Source organism: Bombyx mori, chromosome 21, assembly GCF_030269925.1.
Source record: "Bombyx mori chromosome 21, ASM3026992v2".
Classification (NCBI taxonomy): domain Eukaryota; kingdom Metazoa; phylum Arthropoda; class Insecta; order Lepidoptera; family Bombycidae; genus Bombyx; species Bombyx mori.
In genome coordinates, this window is record NC_085127.1 from 8,555,529 (window position 1) to 8,573,484 (window position 17,956).

General features: G+C 35.0%; 1 protein-coding gene across 1 annotated transcript in view; it reads right to left on the reverse strand.

The window, feature by feature from the left end:
- The window catches only part of LOC101741678 (A disintegrin and metalloproteinase with thrombospondin motifs 7), a 102,654-nt gene extending 85,110 nt beyond the window's left edge, over nucleotides 1-17,544 (reverse strand). The window contains exon 1 of the mRNA XM_038018510.2: nucleotides 17,042-17,544. The gene's annotated coding sequence lies outside the window, so the exon portion shown is untranslated. The remainder of the gene's footprint in view (nucleotides 1-17,041) is intronic.
- Nucleotides 17,545-17,956: the final 412 nt, after the last annotated feature.

Here is a 17,956-nt window from a genome sequence, read left to right on the forward strand (position 1 = left end):
AAATTGTAAATTACCTCACATTTTATATGTGAGTTAAGTCAGTATAGTACGAAGCTAGAAAGAAGCCCGGTGTTGGATTGCATACCGAGATGAACAGGGTTAAGTGGAACAGTGTTATGTTCAAACAAAGTGTGCGACAAGACCACGCTTCTGTGTTTGTTCTTCTCATTTGTATCCAATACTACAGCTTAAATGCCAACAAGTTGTTGCGTTCACATCTTTCAGCACAAATGCAATTGTTTATTATTCATTAAGCAGTGTCAACGTGGAGAAACGATATTGCGGAACAGCATTAAACAACAAATACAAAATATATTTTCTTTATTAAAAATTTTTTTCTTTTTTTTAAATAACTAAAATATCTGCATACAGTACAAATGTTTTAATTTTTCATCACGTAACTAATACTGGACTAGTAAACTAGTACTTAGCAATTGTTTTGACTTTCTAAATTATTCGTGTTCTGAATACCTAGTTGCTGCTTGTGCCATGATCAATACTTTTCAAATTTCTGTTTCGGATACAATAGCAATGGATTTTGGGATATTTGACGAATTTATATTAGGCTATGCGAATTTTTTTACTGCCGGACTACTTCTTCATCGTCCGTAATATCGCCCTCATTACCCTATATCCCCTTAATTAAGATCTTGAGTATTTGTGGTAAGGCCTGAGAACCTGCACTGTAGGGCTTTCTGCATATAATTGCCGTGAAGCACCTAGCGCGTTTGCATGGTGAGATCAAGGTTGTTCCATTGCAAAATATTCTTCGAACTAAAGTTATTCTGTCTGTGAGTTCTGCCCTTTGACACCTTATCGCTAGTTACGTTAAATAATGATTCACGCTAATTAAAACCTACTTTTTTATATATTTGAAATTGCTATATATTTTTGACAAAATATTAAGGCTAAAATTATAGCTGTAGACAGAAAGAAAACAAATATATTGCTGACAAGGTAATCTTTTCTCGAATTACTATTATAATTATAGATTGATCGTACAACTCAGTAACGATTATCTGCAAATTATAAGAATGCTTAAACAATACATGGTATCTGTATAGTATGGTTGTGTGGGCAAGCTCAACCATTGAGACATGAGGTCGAATAACAATATAAGGCTGTCCCATCAAGAAACCAGTAAACATGACCGCTTCGCAGCAGGGTTACAGTCATACCAACAATGATTTCGCAAATACGCAGCAATATTAAAACCGGTTGCATTTAAATATCTCAAATAGGTTTATATCTAAAATGTTTTATCATCAGATTATAACAAAGTTGCAGGGAACAACACAGAGCTGAGTTGTAGAAACCGAAATTACTGTATTCGGAATGAAATTAACGCGACGCGTTACTGTTAATCATTAATATTTCGATAGGTACAATAATAATTGTAATGACTCATTCATCATTAAGATATACATAAATGTTGTGCAGTTGTGGACAGATAAGCAGGGTCACATTGGTCCACACAAAAGACTAAACGAAATTAATTAAAAAAAATAAGAAGTAAAAAAGGTTTTAATTATAACTAGTGGTCTCGCAGTAGTCGAAATTCGACTATAAATTAATTGAAATTTTATTTATAAACATTATTATGGTTATATTGTCAAACACTATTTGACTTCTATAATATAATCACAGATTTCGCCTAAATTACAGTATAGATAAATAGTATTAAAAACAAACAATATGAATCTATTCTCAATTTGACCACAGACTTTCAACAATAACAAAAGTTTGACAATAAACGCAGAAATACATGGTAGTGTGTGTGTAATGTTTTCTTTATTGATTTAATGATTTTTTTATGCATAATTAAAAAAAAATATTATCATTCTGCACTCCTTCTCTATATTCTCTATAAGTGTGGGAAATTTGATACTCCTCCGTCCGCGCAATTTTCGTAAAAAGGGATACAAAGTTTTTGCTTCACGTATTAATATACTTAGTCTGGCCATAAATATTGTTACAATTAAAAATAAACAAAATATTACATTTGAATTTGGAATCTGTCATTTTTATATGATAGCTCATTGAGTTTTCTCATTTTGGCGCCAATACATTGTACATTATTTTGCGATATTAAAATGGAGTGGGGTGATAAAGAGAACCGAATCGCTGTGATTGCATTACACAAAGTAGGTATGGAGCCAAATGCAATTTTTAAAACACTCCATACGCTTGGTATTAGTAAAATGTTTGTGTACCGGGCTATTAATAGGTGCAACGAGACCTCCTCTGTTTGTGACAGAAAAAGATCTGGCCGTCCACGTAGTGTTCGTACGAAAAAGGTGGTCAAAGCAGTAAGGGAAAGAATTCGAAGAAATCCTGTCCGAAAACAAAATATTTTATCTCGGGAGATGAAGATAGCACCTAGAACCATGCCGCGTATTTTAAAAGATGACTTAGGACTTGCAGCCTATAAGAGACGTACTGGAATAGGGTGGTAAAATCGAAGCAACTACTGAAGCGGTACGCAAAGGGAGGTCATAGAAAAATAATGTTTACGGATGAGAACATTTTTACATTTGAGCAACGTTTTAAGAAACAAAACGACCGTATTGATGCTCAAAGCTCTAAGGAAGCTTCCCAATTAGTTGACAGAGTGCAACGTGGGCACTATCCGACTTCAGTGATGGTTTGGTGGATTAGCTATGAAGGAGTGACTGAGCCATACTTTTGTGAAAAAGGTATCAAAACATCGGCACAAGTGTATCAAGATACCATTCTTGAGAAGGCGGTGAAGCTCCTTAACAACACCATGTTCAATAATCAAGAATGGTCCTTCCAGCAAGACTCGGCGCCAGGTCATAAAGCTCGGTCTACGCAGCCTTGGTTGGAAACGAACGTTTCGGACTTCATCAGAGCTGAAGACTGGCTGTCGTCTAGTCCCGATCTTAATCCGCTGGATTATGATTTATGGTCAGTTTTAGAGAGTACGGCTTGCTCTAAACGCCATGATAATTTGGAATCCCTAAAACAATCCGTACGATTGGCAGTGAAAAATTTTCCCATGGAAAGAGTGCATGCTTCTATTGATAACTGGTCTCAACGTTTTAAGGACTGTATTGCAGCCAATGGAGACCACTTCGAATAAGCTTTTTATACTTTAAATTGTTTTATATTTATGTATTAAACTAACAGACTGTAAAAGTAATAAATGTTATTTGCAATACATTTTTTTTTATTTTTTATTGTAACAGTATTTATGGCCAGACTAAGTATAGATAGAAATGCATAGCTACATGTGAAATCACTTTTAAGTCGGTAAAAACTTGCGAGAATGTTACTGATTAATGTTTTGAATTTAGATGTTTGGGACTGGGAAAAGGATAAGTTTTAGGACTCACTCTGTATTTCGTTGATGCACTATTCAATTTTCTCACTGGCGAGAGTTATATGTGCTGATTGATCAACAAATCACAATTTTATTGTTTTTGCACCGGCACCATGTTTTAGTTTTTTTTTACACACTTCGCGCCATTTTCATACGCGCGTAGTTTTTCTCGTAGTGTCAACAGATGGCGTGGATAGGGGATTGAGGAAGGAATAAGGAAAAGGAAGTCCCAACATTTCCCCCCACTTGAAATCATTGGAGGATTTCAAAAGATTTTAATAAGATAATAAGCTGTGGTAACTAAGGTACCTAGTGAATTAGAGATAATAATATGCTAAGAATAAAGTAATAATTAAGATAAAAATAATAATTATGTGAATAAATAAACTATTATATTAAATTAGATAATAGTATTAAGTAAATTATAAAGGTTACAAGTTTTCGTGAAATGGCAAAGGACACAACTTTGTAACTGGTCGGCGCAGCAGACCGTGAGCTGTTTGGACAGTGACAACCCGTACTACGCCATCAGAACCGGGATGAATTATGCTAATTCTGCCGATACGCCATTCCAACGGTGGAAGGTTTTGATCCACGATCATAACTATATCTCCCAGCTTAACGTTACCGTGTTGTTTAAACCATTTAGCGCGTTGCTGTAATGTATGAAGATAATCCAAATGCCAGACACGCCAAAAACTTTGAGTTAACTTTTGTAGCATCTGCCATCTAGAACGAACTGACATTTGTATATCAGCAAGGAGAGGCTCGGGTAAGCTCACTAGAGGGCTCCCTGTCAAGAAATGCCCAGGTGTCAATACGTCTACCTCGTTGGGGTCAGAAGATACCGAAATTAATGGTCGTGAATTGAGAATAGCTTCGATTTTGGTAAGAATTGTTGTTAGCTCTTCAAAGGTTAATATTTGACTTCCGATTACCCGTTTCAGGTGATACTTCATCGATTTTACCCTACTTTCAAATATACCTCCAAAATGACTTCCGGTTGGCGGGTTTAGTTTCCATTGGATTCCCCGGTTTATCAAAATAGACTCAACTTCAAGATTCTTACTTAGCATTAATTGATGCATCTCGCTAAGATAGCGTTTAGCACCCACGAAATTCGAACCACAATCCGAAATAATGGTACTACATAAGCCACGACGGGACACAAACCTATCTAGAGCAGCAATAAAGGCCGAGGTGGAGAGCTCAGTTACCAATTCAATGTGAATTGCCTTAACCGCTAGACAGACAAATATACAGGCATAAGTTTTATATGTTTTGGCATTTCGTCTGCGACTTTCTTTCACGATAAAAGGCCCTGCAAAGTCGACACCTATATTTTGAAAGCAACGAGCTGCTTGAACTCGGATAGAGGGAAGATCACCCATTACAGGTTGAAGGGGTATAGGATTTACTTTGAAACAGGTGACGCATTTTGAAAGCCGCGATCTAATAAGATTACGAATACCTAGGATCCAAAATTTTCTTTGAATTAAAGATTGTAACGCACGAGGTCCACAGTGTAGAAATAAACGATGGTAATAATCAATAATAATCAGAGAAAGATGGGAGGTTTTTGGCAACAATAACGGATTTATAGCTGATTGTGGCAAGTTTGCATTTTTTAATCGTCCCCCCACTCGTAACAGACCCCGTTGATCGAGAATTGGCGCTAACTTTATTATAGTGCGAGAACAAGATTTTCCACTTTTAATCGCACTAATTTCGCTAGCGAATGTAAGAGATTGAACATGTTTTACAATGGTAAAGAGAGAGTCTTCTAGTTCTGTAAAAGTTAAAAAAGATTTGATACGTTTTTCTGGCGGACGAGTTGCGTTTGCAATAAAACGTCGACACCAGGCAAAGATGCGTTGTAGCCTCAACAATGAAGAGTACTTCTCAATTAACTGAGTTAGAATACTATTGTTAGAAGATTCCAAAAGAACATGGCACAAGAAGCTGGATTTTACTTCGGCTAATTCCTTTAAATAAGGTAATTTTTCAGACACCGGCCATGTAGAAGAATTCGAGACTATCCATTTGGGTCCTGTCCACCAAGTGGAACAAGCCACAAGCTGAGAGCAGGTAAGACCACGACTGCAGTAATCTGCTGGATTATCATACGTTGACACGTGATACCAATTTTCGACAGACAAATTATCTAACAGCTTCACGACACGGTGTGCAACGAAAGTTTTAAGACGATGAGGTGCTGTTTGCAGCCATGATAGTACAGTTGAGCTATCAGTGAATGCCCATATCTTTGAAATTGTTATGTTTGAGGTTTGAGTTTCATTTAGTAAATTACTAATATGCTTCAACATTTTTGCTAGTAATACAGCACTACATAGCTCCAATCGGTTGACAGTAAGAACTTTTAATGGAGCTACTTTAGATTTTGCAATAAGCAAGTGAGATGTAATTTCACTGTCGGTAGTTATACGTAAGTACACAGAACAACCATAAGCCTTGGTAGATCCATCACAAAAACCTACAAGTTCGTATGATTTTGAATGAAGAGGTACAATTAGTCGAGGAATTTTAACATCCTTCAGATAGTGAAACTCAGATGTAAATAGATGCCACTGAGACAACATATCTGACGGTACAGTTTCATCCCAGTCAAGCTGAAGACGCCATAGTTCTTGTAAGGTAAGCTTAGCTATTAGAACCATTGGGGCCAACCATCCGAGTGGATCATAAATTCTGGCGACGTTTGATAGAATAGCACGTTTTGTATTCCCTGGAGCGAGTTCTGATAAAGCATAAGTAAAGTTATCATCAGCTGGATCCCATTGGACTCCAAGAATCTTGATACTTTGTTTTTGTTTTTCATCACAAAATGTTTTTGGAACTTGACAATGTTCCGTTGGTATCTGGGTGAGGAATTCGGGTGAGTTGCTACTCCATTTACGTAATTCGAACTTAGCACGCGCTAACATTTGTATTAACTCTTCTTTATGTTTCAGTGCAGTTTCAATAGATGTAGCTCCAACAGTGATGTCATCCATGAAAGTATCATGACGAAGACTAGCAGCAGCTAAGGGCCACTCTTTTTCGTAGTCAGAGGCTAATTGATGCAGAGTACGTATTGCCAGATAAGGGGAACTCGTAACCCCGTAGGTTACCGTTTTCAGCTCATACTCAGTTACAGGATCAGAAGGAGAATCGCGCCAAAGTATATGCTGCCATTTTCGGTCTTCTGGCCTGAGTTCGATGTTTCGATACATCTTACTGATGTCGGCAGTAAAAACAACAGCATGCAACCGAAATTTTGTAAGTATATCTCCTATATCGTTTTGAAGTTTTGGACCAGTATATACAAGATCGTTAAGAGATTTGCCATTGGTAGTTTTGGCGCTAGCATCGAATACAACCCTAAGTTTAGTCGTTGTACTTTCCGGGCGAATGACACAATGATGAGGAATTATATACTGCCCGATTTTATTCGAGTCAGCGCTAAGCTCCATATGCCCTAACAACTTGTATTCGCGCATAAACGCGGTGTACTCTTTTTTCAACTCTAAGTTTCGATCAAGGCGTCGTTCTAGGTTAACGAGCCGAGAGAAAGATTGGTTGAAAGAATCGCCTAGTTGACTGATAGGTTCTTTGAGAAGCATAGGTACAACATACCTGCCGTCGGGATTACGATACGTTAGATTTGAGTACATTTGTTCACATTTAATATCTTCAGGGTTTAAGATAACCTGACTTGGAGGTTCTTCTATCTCCCAGAATCGCTTGAGTCCCTCGTCCAGAGAACGTGTGGATGCTAAGAGAGAAGATATTGTTGGCGGAGGTAAATAGTTTGTATTAAGTTTGCCGGTGATGACCCAACCAAACACGCTGTGTAAAGCTACCGGTAGGTTATGACTGGGCTGAACGCGTTGACCGTCATAAATACTATGGAACAGTTCTGCGCCAAGTAGTAAATCTACATTTGATGGTTTATCAAAATTCTCATCTGCGAGGACCAGATGTTTAAAAGAATCACGAAGATTAGTAGGTAAGTTTGTAGCAGGCATTTTACTCGTTATAGTATTTACTACGATAGGATTAATGTTGAAATGAGGATTTTCTGAAGTACGAGAAAGTACAGTGCAAGAAGTAACTCCAGTCACGTGATGTACAGCATTTTGACCTAGACCAACTACAGCTAATGGACAGCGACGTAATGGTAAGCCCATACGTTGACAACATGACTTGGTAATGAAACAATCTTGAGCACCACTATCAATCAACGCACGTACAAGAAATGATTGATTAGTACTGCGAGGATGACGAACGCGAACTACACAAGTACCCAAAAGAACCACCGAGCGACTGTAGCCCACATACGCATTAGTGGAGGCTGCAGTGCTAGACTCGAAGGTATGATTACGTGTGATCTCGTCCGGGCGTACGTCAACTGTGACCATGCCACTCACAGCTGTATTGACCTCATGGAGAAGCGTATGATGTCGTTGTCCACAAGTAAAACAATTTAATTTTGAATAACACTTATTAATGTTATGATTTGGGCGTAAACAGTTTTTACATAAAGATTTTGATGTCACTAAATTAAGCCGGTCCTGTATGCCTAAAGCTTGAAATTTAGGACACATATAGATTATGTTGTTGTTCACAACAGCTACACGGTGCGCCGGTGTTGACACTTGAAGATATATTTGAATTAACGGGCAATGATGTTGATTTCAAATAAGGTTTTTTAGAAAAACATTCATTGCGAGGTGTACTCTTATAATTTGTGAGTTGTTTATTAGTTTGTTGTATACGTACAATAAAAAAATAAATAAAACATATTTAGTGGCTCGAAGGACCACTAAATATGTTTTGAATTTAGATGTTTGGGACTGGAAAAAGGATAAATTTTAGGACTCACTCTGTATTTCGTTGATGCACTATTCAATTTTTCTCACTGGCGAGAGTTATATGTGCTGATTGATCAACAAATCACAATTTTATTGTTTTTGCACCGGCACCATGTTTTTAGTTTTTTTTTTACACACTTCGCGCCATTTTCATACGCGCGTAGTTTTTCTTGTAGTGTCAACAGATGGCGAGCTTGGTTCACTAACCTCTAGTATCTTAACATAGTTTTGTAAAAAAGTTAGTAAGTCGTTTATAGTAGGTAGGTTATTTGAATTTTCCTGTAACTGTGATTCAAATCTTTTACGAGTGTCACTGTCTAAAGTACGGGACGCCAAATAGAATAATATAAATTCACCAAGATTAGGAATGTTAACTGCCTTGAGGGCATTGACACTTTCGTATAATAAATTATTTAATGTCAATAAATCATTAATGTTAGAACTTTTCAATTGCTGAAATTGTATAATTTTGTCTAAATAAGATGTAGCTAATAATCTTTTATTTTCAAATCGACCCACTAGTGCGTCGAAAACTATTTGATAATTATCAGATGTAACAGGTACCCCTTTGGCAATCGATAAAGCAGCACCCGATAGACACGATATTAAATAATGGAATTTCTCAATTGCTGTAATATTCTCATTCTCGTGTACAAGCGACGTAAATGTATCATAAAAAGTCCGCCATTGCTCAATTCTACCATCAAACTTGATTAAATTAATTTTTGGTAAACGCACTTGCTGACCAAACGGCTTGGGTGAGACGTAATGCGACGCGAGTGCGCCGGCGTCGCCGGGGTCGGCGTTGCACGCTTCCGATATCGCGTAATACATGTCGTCAAATGCCTTAACAACTTGCATATCGATTTTGTCTTTAGGATTAATTTCAAGTTTTATCGCATTTATTTGATTAGTTAGATCTAAATATTCTTTCCGTAAAACATCTAGACGTTTGTATCGAACATTGAATTGAGATAATTTTGACGAATCTGATGCAATTTGTTGTGATAAGTTATAAAGTATTTGTATGTCCTTAAAAACATATTCACGTTGACTTGTTAGGAGTTTTAATTTGAGTTCTGACATTATAGAATACGTAAATTATAGTAACAATACAAATATAATTGGAATTTGAATACAAAAATTATGTTGCAAATGAATGCTATTTTTACAACCGAGAAATTTCTTAAACTACCTACGTCACTTGAGATTTATAAAAAAAATATTGTTATTTTATGCTTTAAATAGTAAAATAATATTATAAAATAATAGTTATATTGTTATTAGGATAAGATTAAAGCGAAATGAAATGTAGAACTAGAGTTTTCTAACGAATATGCCCCTAGTTACCATAGGTTATCCGGCTCGAAGGACCACTAAATATGTTTTGAATTTAGATGTTTGGGACTGGGAAAAGGATAAGTTTTAGGACTCACTCTGTATTTCGTTGATGCACTATTCAATTTTCTCACTGGCGAGAGTTATATGTGCTGATTGATCAACAAATCACAATTTTATTGTTTTTGCACCGGCACCATGTTTTAGTTTTTTTTTACACACTTCGCGCCATTTTCATACGCGCGTAGTTTTTCTCGTAGTGTCAACAGATGGCGTGGATAGGGGATTGAGGAAGGAATAAGGAAAAGGAAGTCCCAACAATTAATGTCATTCTTCAAACGAGGCTTGTGGAGAGTATTAAACGGTAGGCAGCGGCTTGGCTCTGCCCCTGGCATTACTAAAGTCCATGGGCGACGGTAACCACTCACCATCAGGTGGGCCGTATACTCGTCTGCCTACAAGGGCAATAAAAAAAAAAGAATAATAATACTAATTTACACAAGAACTGGTTAGTACATGTATACGAGAAACTTACATCACATTTTTTTAATCTTCAGTTGATTGTAAAGCAATTTCGGAGGTCGTAGGTATATCTTAGGTCACCATATCAATACGCTCCTTAATATGATAACATGTAATTTAAACTATTTTTATTTTATTTTTGCTTTTTCGTCGTCATAAATCATAGAATTGAACCGTAAAAGTCTAGAAAAATTTTTTGATGTAAAATAGACGGTAGTCACTAAAATAATCAAAAGTCGACGAATAACAAACACTGTGGTTATCACGAAACCTGTAGAGTATTAATGTAATGACAATAAGAAACGCGAAATTAAACCGTAAAAGTACTTAGCGTTATTTATGTTTACGACTAGAGAAAATCGAAAACATAATACTATGAAAATATAATAAAAAAAAAAAAAAAATTGAAATCGTATTGGGTTAATTTTGTTATGTAATTAATAAAGTATTCTAATATTCTATTGAAAGTCAGCTTTGCATCGTGTCACTGCCTGGAATTCAATAATCCATACATCCAATGCCACACATGATCTCAAATCATATCACAGTTGCATATCGCAATCGATACCACTTAAACAGATTTAAAAAGGGCAAAGGAAAGATAAGGTATAGAAATTAAAGTCAAAGAGGTAGAAAAGAGCCGTATAGAACAAATTTAGGACAATAATGCGTGTGTGTCGATGATAATACCCCAGCATCTCATTCTCATGATTAGATTAGATTGCTGGCACGTCTGCTATAAGCCCAATTGATCGCGCATGAAATACCTTTAAGCTGTATGGAATCGCCAAGAGCCCTCCCGCAAACTTTGTCCGCGATCTGAGAAATTGCCATTCAATTTTTTTTGATCCTTTTTACATAAAAAAAATGTATAAATAAAATACATTCATGCTATATTTCAAATTAAATAAATACTAGCAATTTGATCTTGATCTACATCGCAGCTACTTGTCCAACTACACAACTATACAATGTGGCCAGTATTACTACGGGCTGGGCCCAGCAGTTAAATTTTAACGACTGTACGCCAGCGTGCAGAGATCTCGCCCAAAATAAAAATCTACACAACAACACAACTCCCCGATGTACACGTATGTATATGTAAAGTAATGTATACCAAATGTACGTCACTAAACCATTACATGTCTGATTGAAATTTTTTTATAATCTAAAAATTGATATCAAAAATACTTTGTAAAATAATACATGATACTTTCTTAACAAATTCAATTTAACACTGAATAGAATAGAATTAAAAAAGAAAATAAAGAATCATTTTTACTTTTTCGTCTCTAACATTCGGCATGTAAATGGCCAGTCGTCATAATATGTATTTTATTAGTCAATGTATTCTGGGATCTATTTTGGTTCCGCATTACGGTTCGTACGCGTGCAAGTTCAGGGAAGCCAGCAGGAGTTGAAACCGTTTTATTGAACCGTGAAAATTAGGCCAATATGTCAGGCTTCTGTTTTTAAAGCCGCGATTCTGTCACTAAGGGAACTGTAACGTCGAGAGTTAACTATGCGATATGTCGTGATCGTTTACCGAAATATATTTTAAGCTTCATATCGGGGCCGGCTATACGGGTCCCAACGGATTTAGATTCGAACTCGTTCGATGGTACGGATACGATCACGTACGACCCAAATCTAATGTAACATTGTTGTTAATTCGTCGCACAATTGGTCATGTATTTAATAAATATTAAACCACTTATACTATAATGTAAAAATATCCAACTAATACCCAATTTGTTGAGCAGGAAAAATAATGACATCCATTTAATTAATACTATCTAATGCGTTGATAAAACTCACTTATCCCTCAACGTCAAAGAGCAAATTTTGGTGTTGAGTTTAAGTTATGAAATCATTTACGAAGAACGATAGACACTGCTCTTGGTGTTGATGTTCATTATGGACGTTAATCGAGGGAATCGAAAAGTGGTGGCAGTAGGAGGCTGCAAAATTTTATCTGGCTCTACCTCGCCCTTTGCTGTCGTCAGCTTGACGAAAATCACTTACGATCGGGTGGACTATACAATGGCTGCAAAACGACCTCATTTACGTATGAATTTGACCAACAACCGCGCCCATTCTGCACGTACACCACATCTATATCTATTACCTCTGTTTAACAAATTCTATATCTATAATTCGCTTGATTAATCATGTACTAGATATTTTATGTTTTGTACCTTTCTATTTGAATCCCTTTTGTAGAATACAAAAACTTTTGAGACAGTTGTAAATAATGCGGAAATTCGACTTCATTCTCATAATGTACGCAGTAGTATTGAATATTTGCTTATCAAAATAAAAGTATGTTTTAGTTACAGAATTTTGTATAGTGGAAAGGTATTCGTGTTATGCGTGAATTTTTCCTTCGTATTTTTACAAAGTTCAATAATCGGTTGGATGTAAGCCAGTTGACAGAATTTGCAGTGTTAGAGATGTCTTTATTTTAAAATAACCCATTGTACGACCACTGTTCGTATTTTGAATACTCTCTAAATCGATAGCATTACCCTTTACTATCAAATTACTAAAGTTACATTGAATTGGTGACAATGTCTAAACAATAAGCCGGTGTAAGCCACGAAGGCCACGGACCAAGTTCATGAGTGTTCAACGACCGCTTTATCATCACAACTCAATGCGACGTCACAGATAATTTATTGGCGCCTATTTAAAAAAAACTATTAAAAATTATCTTTGTTAAAAAACGATCTCGTGTTTCATACACATTGTTCGGTGAATATCACATTTAGCACAGCACGGAAGAAATAAGAATTTAAAATTCATTAAATATTCTTACTCTACATACCCGAAGCCTGAAATACATTTGTTTTTGTAGCCAGCATTCGTTGAATGTGTGTATTACAGTTGTAAAATTTATATTCTTACGTATCGATTTTCATTGTTGAGAAAAAAAAAAACTGAAAGTGAAACATTACGCATATTTATTATTATTTACAGATAGTGTGTTGTAGCCTCTTGTTTTTATCTTAGCCTTCAGCGGGGCCGCGGCTGTGCGAGCCACGTGAGTTCAGGGTGAGGGCTGTACTTATTGCTTCGGTACATTAAACCGATTCATTGACGTAATACAAACGATATCATTCGCTGCTGCAACGTGTTTGTTACTAGGTTGCATTTTAAAATTAAAGTGAAAAAAGAATACAAAATGTATCTCTGTTCTAATTCGGTCTGTTATTTATCGGTTAGCCGGCATGTTAGCTCGAAACGTTGAGAAAAAAGAATTGTGCTTCATTCCCAACATCCATTGGTTTGTGTATTCGAACATTGATTTATTGAAGTTTGTGAAGTGAAATTAATATTATTTCTTTATTAATAAATTTAACGTTTACTAACATATCGTGATAATTTATTTACTTCAACTTCAATAATAATAAATTACGAATATTAAATTAAAAGTCAAGGGCAACCTCTAACCCTTGCGTCTACATTTGTTCTCACGAGTCCCATGCGAAAATTAATAATGTATTTTTAATTGATGTTAACAGTGAAGGGGCGACTGAAATATTTCGTTGTACTAAATTTGCCTATAAGGAAGACTATGTACTCATTCTAATTTCGTGTGAGCTGTTTATTGTGTTACCGAAAAATCCACTATGACTGTCGAATTAAAATAGCATTCCTGTTTTAATTAAAATAATGATTAACCTGTATTTAAATTTCTCATCATTATGTTAGAAGGCAACAACATGTATGTGTATATACTTATTGGGAATTTTATTCCGCTAATAAAATACAGTTGTTAAAGTACCTACTATATGTGAAAAATCAGGTAATTTGCCAAAAGTTTCACTTCGCTTTAAAAATGCTCTTGATTTAAAATTTCAGTACGGAAAACTTGTGAAGAAATTTCAATGTGGAACTAGTGAAGCGACAGATTTATTACTTGTTTTATGTTTAAAAAAATCTTCTATGGTGTCCATGAAACAACTGTACCAAGTCTGAAGTAAATTGAATCTAAGATCTTAAAGGCATTAATCCAGAACAAACAAACACATAATCTTCACTATTATATATTAGATTGTCTATTGTTGAAATCTAGCCACATTTTACGGATAGGTTCTCGAAATATTACATGAAATACATACAAGCCATTCGGGGAAATGACTTGCGTGTCATCTGTCGTATATTGTCAAATAAATGTACCGAAATTCATTAATATTGGATAAACGCCGCCCAACATGTACACAAAATTCACAAATTTTCGTATTTATATGTTAAACAAATATCAAATTAAATATCAATTAATATGCACTAGTATATTTATTAAAAAAATAACAGCATTGTCCGTATGAAGATATTGAAATATTCGTAATCTCGGAAATTGAAAAAAGTATGAAACCGACATCGGTGTATGTATATATGTAAACCGTGTCAGTTCTATCAGTTTCTGGTAACACATTTTTTATATTTCAAATGTAAATCACAACTTTGAATAACCCATCATTTAATTTCATATCAATGCCAGATGGGTCTATACTTGATTAAGAATCAATTTTATTGTTCTGAAATATGAATAATTATGTATGAATAATTTTGAATAAGTTATGAGATAATAAAAATGACTAATAAAAAAATTCTTTGTTACTCGTAATATCGGAACACGTAAAATACGCAATGATCAAAACTTTATACTCGTAAGAAATTGACAAATATGAATCTAAGAGGAACGCGAATGCGAACGGATTCAAACGAGTCGTGTCAAATGTCACAGAGCATATGACACGATTTTATTACTGTCCATTTTTTTTATCTCAAGGATGATTAGCTTCTGATAGTTGATTTTTTTATGTAAACAAAGGTGCATTTTTTTAATGCCCTTTTAGGCAGACCAGCATACAGCCCACCTGATGGTGAGTGGTTACCGTCGCCCATGGACTTCAGCAATGCCAGGGGCAGAGCCAAGCCGCTGCTTACCGCTTAATAATCTCCACAAGACTCGCTTGAAGAAGGACATGTCATAGCGCTCGGGAAACACCGTGGTGGGGAGCTCATTCCATAGCCGGATGGTACGTGGCAAAAAAGACCTCTGGAAACGCACTGTGGATGATCGCAGTGGCTCCGTTTTTGGATGATCGCAGTGGCTTAGTGGCTATTTGGGTCTACGCAATGCAAATTAATATGGACATTCAACCCGATTGATTTTACATTAAATTAGTCTGCGATTACTTTAATTTCAACCTTATAACTCGGCGATTAGCGGTTTCGAATTTTTTCAATGGCCGCAATTCATTCGAAGTATTATTAATTTGTTTAAAACAGATCATCATTTTTACGATTTGGTAACATAAAACCTAATTTCCAAAAACGTTAAATGTTTTAACGTTCTTAATATGTATATAAAATATCGTTACATTTTTTATGTAAAGTTAACTGTTAAAACCTTGTTCAAATAATTGATGAAATGAGCAATATATTTGCTATTACATTTATAATAGGTTCGTGGGCTGTTGTTAAAATTTATGAAAGACAAAATTTTATGAAATTTAACGCTCAATCAAAAATACGATTATTTAATTATTATTTTTATCTTTTTACTAGCTGACCCAGCAGACTTCGTAGTGCCTAAACGTAAACCTTTGTATAAAATAAACTTAAAACAAATAAAAGGAATCCGTCCGACGGGGGACATATAAAAGAAAAAACAAAACTGTTATTTTTATTTAATTCCGAGGATTTTTATATTTATCTACCTTTTAAACCTTCTCTGGACTTCCACAAATAATTCAAGACCAAAATTAGCCAAATCGGTGCAGCCGCTCTCGAGTTTTCGCGAGACTAACGAACAGCAATTCATTTTTATATATATATATATATAGAAGAAGAAGATAGAAGATAACAGCTCTTTGAAGCTGAACTGTTCATGTTAGAAAGGCAAATTAGATGTGCCTCCTTTCTCCATAAATTTACTTTGTTCGAAAAAATTTAAAGCAAAGGTTATTAACACTTCTACTATGAAATTACAAAATTTGATGGCTGCACCGCGATTGCGTCAACAAATATATTCTAAATCTTAAAATTTTCAAGTTCAAGTCAAAGAAGAGTCAAATTAAATTAAGCATAAATTATTAGATAGCTTTTTGCAGCGATCTGATTCTACGCCATTAAGTCCTCGTTAAATTTTATTTAATATATTTATATTTGAAAATATTTTTACGGTTTAATATACTTTTAAGTATTTATTAAGTAGAACCGTAAAAGTAGTTTTATGTCTACGTCTCCCAAGAACCTTATAAGAGTCAACGAGTTTTGCAATTTATTTGCATTTTAATTAAAATAGTTTTAGTATGATATTATTGCAATTTAAATTTTTTACGATATAATTGATATTTCTTAATTAATCTTTCTTAAAGACACAATTCTAATAATCAAATTATGCAAAATTTACAAAACACACCATATAATTCCCAAGTAATTTAAGCAATGTATTAAAAGTGTGTCAATGAATAAAAAAATAGAATTATCTATATATTATAATAACTCTGTAATAAATCTAATATTTATTTACTTTTAAGTATTACATAACATAATTAAAGGATTATTTTAATGACTCAATATGTTTTGACGTGCGATAAAGATCTGAGATAAAGTATGTGTTTGGATAATAGAAAGTACCACCAGTTAGTAGTATGCAATTACTTAGCGACGGGTTATGTTTATTTATGTTGTTATAGCAAATATTATACGTATTATAGTACATTCGTATATTATAATGAAATCGCTTTTATGATGTTTAAGATGTAAAAAATATTACAACATTCATTACAAAAACTTATACGTGTGTATAAGGTTAACTTAAATTTTTAAATTTACATAATTAGTGTGCGATCATAATTCAGGTTCAATAGAATTGATAAACTCGGTTAATTAAGATAAAAATACCTTAACGCTGGCTAACCATTTAAAAAAAAGACGGGTGCATACTCACTCCAGTGAAGGTTGCGTTTCATGCGTCGGAGTCGTTAGTAGACGCTCCGTAGACGATACCGGCGAGTCGAATTTCGTTAGTAAAAAGTGAAATTTCTTGCGAAGAACGAAGTCTCAATACGCTAATTTCTTATTCATTTGTCGTGAAAAACGTGGATGCGCGGCACCAAAATTCAGTTCGCGCCAGATATATATATATTTATTATTAAACACGTGTATTATAAATAGAGATATGATTACCGTCGTCTAAAATAAATTTTAATTTATTTGATATTAAATTAACGGTGTTTATAGGTGTATTATTGGATGTAAGTGCGTTCGGGTAATGTCGGATGCGGCAGCGTGGGCAGAGCAGCTCGGAGAGTGAGCGCGCGTCGCGGAGTCTTGCGGGCCACTGACTACTCGCGCGCACACGGCTGCTGTCGATCTTCTACTCTTCCGATTTTAAAATTAAACGGCGCTTGCATGCGCTTTTCCGACATAAGCATAAGAACGTCGGCGACACACATGCTCCTGCCTTCCCGATTATTAGACACATTTTATGTTTTAACATTTTCAAATAATTGTAATATCAAAATAAATATATTAAATGGTAAGTTGGATTGTGTTCTGTTTTATGAATAGCAGAAAGACAAATAGAGACGCCTCATACCAATTTTCTGTTGCAAATTTTCTCCCGATTTTAAAATTAAGCGGAGCTTGCATGCGTTTTTCCGACATAAGTATACAAACGTCGGCGGCACACATGCACCTGCCTTCCCGATTATTAGACAAATTTTATGTTTTAACATTTTCAGATGATTGTAATATCAAAATAAATGTATTAAACGGTAAGTTGGATTGTCTTCTGTTTTATGAATGGCAGAAACACAAATAGAGATTCCTAATGCCAATTTTCTGTACCAAAGTTTCTCCC